Source organism: Lichenostomus cassidix, chromosome 13, assembly GCF_008360975.1.
Source record: "Lichenostomus cassidix isolate B80296 chromosome 13, HeHo_3.0, whole genome shotgun sequence".
NCBI lineage: Eukaryota > Metazoa > Chordata > Aves > Passeriformes > Meliphagidae > Lichenostomus > Lichenostomus cassidix.
In genome coordinates, this window is record NC_139494.1 from 13,424,880 (window position 1) to 13,431,217 (window position 6,338).

The following is a 6,338-nucleotide window of genomic DNA, read 5'->3' on the forward strand; positions in this document are numbered from 1 at the left end:
GTGGCAATGCCAGCATCCTGGCTATGGGGACTGTCCCCAGCTTCACTTGGTGGCACCGGGGCAGACTGCCAGGGGCTGAGGAAGACTGGTGCATGTTGCTCTATGTTTTAGCATTTTTTTTGCTTCCAATTTATCATCTCTCCCACTTTATGGGCTCCAGCTCGGAGGTGGAGGTGGCTCAGCTCACGATTCAGCGGGCTGATGTTTCCTTTGCACCAGCAAAATATTTGGGAAAGCAAACACAAAGCTGGCGAGGCTGAGTGGGAGTTACACCCAGAGGGCTTGAGGCAGAGCACAAGTAGAGGGGAGGGGATGCTTAGAGCATGGAGCCATGTCCCCCCATGCACCCTGGGTGCACAGGAGAGGTGTGCTGGTGGCTGGGGGAGCACCTGTGCAGGATGGAGCCTGGGAAGGAAAGGTAGGAAAACCTGCTCAGCATTGAAACTTCCCTGCAATGGAGCAGGGATGGGAGCAGAAACATATGCAGTGGAACAAGAACTTTTTGACACCAGGAGCACAACAGGTTCACACAGCACATCCCAAAGTTAAAGGAGGATCATTTAGTCTTGTCTGGGCTTCAGCTAGAGTCACGCATGGAGCTGCCCCTGCTCCAGCCTCTTTGTCTATTTGCATGGTGCAGGTCTTGGGCACAGAGGTGTGCTGTATCCTCCTGGGGTCCTTTGTCACCCATGATGTGATGGCTGGTACCACGGCTGACAACCAGGATGGGCTGGGCAGGGAGTGTGCTGACCCTCTGCTGTGGACCACAGGAGGAGATCTGAACTCTGTGTGGGACAGCTGGCCAGGCAGCTCAGCCCCACCTCTCCAGACTGGCTCTTGGTGGAGTTCCTGCCTGGTTCCACCTCCTCTGCTATCCCCATGATGCTCATTGGAGTCCAGGCTGCTCACTGCTGGTGCCTGGCACCAGAGTCAATGTGGCTGCAAAAGTGGGAAGGAAAGCATCAGGGTAGGATGCCCAGTGCCCTCAAAAGTTGGGGGCAGATGTCTGAACTCTTGCAGACGAAATAACAAAATTACTTTAACTTCTCACTCTTTTTCAGTTCCCTGGCTATCCAAGGAGGGGAGCAGCACCCACTGGATCCAAATGTGCTGGTGCAACACACAGATCCCAGCGTGCTACCCTCCAGGGAAACACCCAGCAGCAATATCACTGTGCTGTGGGTCAGGCTAGGATTTGAATGGCAAAGCCCCGGGCTTTGCTTTGACTGCAGAGGGGTAAAACAATATTTAAATAACTACCAGCCACTGAAAGGAGCAGAAAGAGCCACGGGAAAAGAGAGAATTTGCGGCCGTGCGTGGCTGACGGCTTTATCATGAATGTACAACCTGCAAAGGGAGCGAGCGAAGCTGCTGGGAGCTGCCTCTGATTTAGTATTTCATAACTTTGGTGCTTGACTCCAAGCGTTTTGGCTGTTAATTATCCTTAGGTGCTTAAAGGAAAATATCCCAGCAATTCCACCCATCAATCTTATTGATTCTCACCTTGAGTCTTTGGGAGCTTTTAGGGCAGCTGCACAAGCTGCCACTGCTTGAATTAATAGAGCTCCGTGGAGCAGCTGCTGGCTGGTGCCTCCCTGCACATCAGGCACAAGGCAGAAAGATGTATGACCCTGGCCAGTGCTGGTGCAAGGAGCTGATGGCAGTGAGACGTGAATTCCTGGGAATCACAGCACATTGCCTGCATGCTTTGTTTCTCCACTGGAATGGCACATCCCTGGGTGGGCTGAGTAAGGGACCTCCAGCACTGCTGTGGGTGGCTGGGACCTGGGAAGGATGCAGGATTTCTCATCTGAAGCATGCAGATCTGAAGGCATCTTGAACAAGGATGGTAGTGCTCTCACACCACACTTCTCTTTGTGGAAGTGTCTGAAATATTTCTGCTGATATTCCTGGTGGTGGAGGGGTGGCATGGAGGGTAAATATCCTTCAGAGAAAATACCATGTTCAGTGGTCAAATTATGTCCTGTTTTCATGACCTCCTGGAAATTGAAACTCTTTAGGGGACATAAGAAACCTTCAGCTAATGTATCTCCAGCAAAATATACAAAGTGAGAAATTGTGTTCCAGAGGAGGTATTGCTTTCCAAACCAATGTCATCAATAACTAGGAAATGGGGTTTTTTTCTCCAGCAGCCAAGATTATTTACTGGCTTTGGGGAAATCCGACAAGAATTGTGGCTCTTGGAGAGAAAAGCTGTGATAATAAAAGCAGTTATGTATCATTAGATATCCCCCCCTTCCAATCCACTTATTAAAAACACGCAAAAGCTGCATAGCAGACCTCAGACGTTTAATTACAGGACATTTCCTCACATTTCAATTTAACTTCCTAACACCAGGAAAATCCATGGGGTGCACTCTCAGGCACGAACACATCTGCAGCACCACTTCCCAGCGTGCAGAAGATGGGTGGAAGCAGCAAGGAGCTGGCAGCTCCTGGAGGTGATTTCTACTCCACACATGGCACAAGTGCCCTGAGAGCACGGTGCCTTTGGCTGGGCTGCAGCATCAAACCACCGAGCCTCAGCCCCTGGGCTGTGGAGTCCTGCTAAGTGAAAGCACTTTTTAATAGGGATGTAATGGAACTCGTTAATGTCCGCTGTTTTATTACTCAGGTTGGAAATTACTTATTGGTGTGAATGCGCTCACTCTTCACGCTGATCGTTCATATGCTTTGCTAGAAGGGTCCATGTGAATCAATCACAGAGCCAGGGAGCATCTTCCATCTCCCTGGATCATATGGCTGCAGATAGAAAAAGCCTACAGGACTGTCTGGGAGCACTTAGTGTGTTTTCACCCCTCTGCCCTGGAAGCAGAAGTGGAGAAGCTGAGTTTGCTGCTCTGGCTGCGTGTTGTGTTTTAGTGCATGGTCCCTCTCTCCAGAGCAGGGGTGGGAGCTCTGGGGTTAAAAACATGGAGCAAGGAGAGGTTAAAAGAGGTTAAACAAGGGGATTTTAGAGGTCTCTCTGGCAGAAGCCTGCAGGAATGGGCACTTTCTTCTGGTTCTGAGCTAAAGCAGGTTGAAATGTCGGTAATTTGAGTAGTAGAAAGAAAGGTCTGGATGTTTTATTTTAAAAGTACTCGAGTCCTTTGCGATGGCCACAGTGTGCCACTAATAGGTGTCTGCTGGGGTTGGAAGGCACTTGCCATGGCAGGGTGACAGGGATTTGCTGGCAGCCTGCCCTCAGCCCCACTCACCACTGGGGCAGCAAACTGGCACTGGAATTTGGGCTTCCACTGCTTTCTGGGAGCCAGACTGAAAAGATTGGGTCAGATTTTCCCGATGAGGAACTTCAGTGCAAGCTGAGTATTTTTCACTGGGAAACTAACAGGTTTTCTGAAATTGAAAATTCCCATTTCAGTCTCAGGGTTGTAACTGGTAGCACAGAGTCCTGAGAATGGTTCTGCACCAGCATAGCACCCTCCTCTCAGAGAAATGTTTCTCTTCTAGGAATGAGCTTTGGGTGTCCTTTGAAAAGCTTTTCCCTGTGGGTGCCAGCAGTTTGTTGGTCACACTGCATTTGCAAGTCCTTTGGGAACAGGACTTTGAAACCCCTCGGGGGCAGTCAGGAGGTGTTGCTGGAGGGCAACACTGCAGGGCTGCAGCAGAAAAATCAGCCCAACCTTGTGTGCATTGTCCCTGACAATGTTTCTGCCAGGCAGGGTCCACAGAGCAATAACAACTACATAAATAAGTCAAAGCATATGACTCAGGATAGGAAGCTTGGACTTTCCTTGGCAAAATCCTCTTTCTCTTTTGCAAAGCGTTAAAGATGCCTGAGCCTTAATATTCTGCCATCCACGTGTGAAGCTTGGGCATCTCCCCAGGGAACAGCGTGACCAGCACTGGCAGCAAGCAAACTGGTCTGGAGGTAATGGGGAGAGAAAATTCCCTTGGGAAGCACACTACAAATCTGAGCTGCCTGCGAGGTCTGCAGAGCCCCTGGATGCAGGCACAAGAGATGTGATCAGGAGAGTGCTGCAGACACTGACTGGCATTCGGGATCAGACTAGAGCAAAGGTGAAACTGTAGGAAAGGCAAGCGGTGACCTCGTGGCCACAGCGCTGGACAAAATTAGGCAAGTGGAACCTGAGAAAGGGGCTGAGCTACCGGCCAAACAGGATGGTGAAGTGAAGGAGTATTTTGGTCACATTGGCTGCTTTTGTGCTCTTTGCCATGCACAGGCCTTGCTCCAGGCCACTGAACTAAAGCTGCTCCCAAAGGGAAGGCTGGGACCCTAGGTGAGGTTGCCAGACCAGCAGAAATGAAGCTGGGGATATTCCGGCCGAGCAAGACCCAGAAATGCTCAGAGACATTAATGGCCACCATCAAAGCATCTTTAAAACTCCAGGGCAGCACCAAAGCAGACGGCTGTCTGTGATAAATATGCAAGCCACGCTTCAGTCAGGGAGAAATAAATAAGCTGTTGTACACAGAGCAAGGGAGGTGGGGAGCTCCTGCCCAAATCACTGCTCAGCAGAGGAGTTTCCCTGGAGACTGCTTCCTCAGAGCCTGCGCAGGGCCAGCACAGGGCTGGGAGGCAGCACCCAGAGCTGCTTGATGTAGTCTGGGCAGGCACAGGGACACATCTGGGGTGAAGGATGAGGCGGAGAAGCAGCATTGCGGATGCCGGTCAGGTGCTTTTGTTGAATTTGGGGAAAGCAGAGATGGATTACCTCCCAGTGAATTGTGCTGTAGAAATATGGAGACTTCTTGGCTGCTTCTCAGCAAGCCCCTGGAGGGAGGAGTAGAATATCCAAGTGCCGTGGATGCTGGGCAGAGCAGGGGAAGATGGGTCCAGCAGAGGTGAGGACACCGAGGGAGCAGAGGGGCACAGGGAGCTTGCTAGACGTGGCGGTGTGTTTCCACCAGCTGGAGGTGGTGCACACTCAGCTCCCCTTCCCATGAAGAATGGGTGTTTGAGAGCTGACCTGACAAGGTGATGTTCCCTACAGCTGATGCAGGAAGCTTGCATGGACACTTCCCTCTCTCTCCCCACGTTTGTGTATTTATTTTCCAACATTGAAAACCCTGCCGGGGTTTGGCCTGGCTGGGCACTGCATGAGGCTGAGACTCGCCCAGCTCCCTCCTGCCTGGCAGCTCTGCAGCCAGGTTGGCTCTCGGCCACCGCGGGCTCCTTCTCGCTCACGTGGCAGCAGAGCAGCGTCCCAAAGGGACCGAGCTGGAGTGCTGCACCCATGGGGGACAGGTGAGGGACACCACCGGCCTGCAGGTCCCCTGGCTGCAGCCACCTTCCTCACCCAAGGAGCTGCTCCTAGAGGGGGTGTAGGTGGGAGACTAGCTGGGAGTTTTGCAGCTGCCAAGTCATGCTCCTGAGGAGCACAGGGACCCAGGAACGGGGCTGTACAGAGCACAGGATGTGGCTTGGCTTACTGCAGCTCAGGTATCCAGCCAGGTCAGCAGATAGCTCTATCGGAGTTAAACTTCCTTTTGGAATTTTACCAGCCAAATTTCTGAATGATTTGGGATAATTGCTGGTGATTCCTGGGGCTGTGGCACAGGAGGGTACTCCCAGAGCCAAGAGGTTGGGTAGGAAGGGACACAGAGAGCTGAGATAGTCTCAGTGGAGCATCCCTGACAGCCTGAGACTCCCTCTATGGAACTGCCAGACCCCTGACGCTGTCGCCCTTCCAAGCGTTGTGCTGAGCTCATGTTTGTTTCTCACTTTCTTCTTTCCTTCCAACAGTGAAATCAGCTTTTCATCCTTCTCCACGCATCAGCAGCTGGGAGCTACATCTTCAGTGCCTTGTCATGCTGACGGGTCTCCTGCAGGGATTGCATAGATGTGTCCCTGGGGCTGCAGGACATGCCGGGACTGCCAGATGAACCTTTCTGGGCAGAAGCAGAGCGGTGTGCTTGCTGTGATGATGGGAGGCTGGGAGAGGCTTGCATTGAATAAAAACGGCATCAAGTAAGGGCTGCTGTGAATTAGACAGGTTGCGTTAAATGGTATCAGCAATGCAAGTTGCCTTTTAAATGTGTATAATTCATGTGCACATACACACAAGGTCTGCAGTTCCTGTCTTTCTGGCTGCAACTGGGGGACAAACACCAGGAACATTAATGATGGTGATAAGCAAGTGAAATGCTATCAGCTAGAGATCAATTAAATATTTTAACCTCCTCAAAGGAAGGTTTTGCTGGGCTCAGGAGACGGGAGGTGGTTTCTACCTCATCACTGTGTATGTCTAAAGAGGGGGTGACAAGAAGACAGAGCCAGGCTCTTTTCTGTGGTGTTGAGCACTAGGACACGAGGCAACGGGCAGTAATTGATGCACAGGAAGTTCCACCTGAAT

At 51.5% G+C, this 6,338-nt stretch overlaps 1 long non-coding RNA gene across 1 annotated transcript; it reads left to right on the top strand.

Annotated features, from left to right (window-relative positions):
• The first annotated feature begins 4,548 nt into the window (after window positions 1–4,548).
• On the top strand, window positions 4,549–5,957 carry LOC146431304 (uncharacterized). The gene is made up of 2 exons (XR_014854928.1): window positions 4,549–4,827; window positions 5,729–5,957. It is a non-coding gene; the product is annotated as an uncharacterized LOC146431304 (long non-coding RNA).
• The last annotated feature ends 381 nt before the right edge of the window (window positions 5,958–6,338 follow it).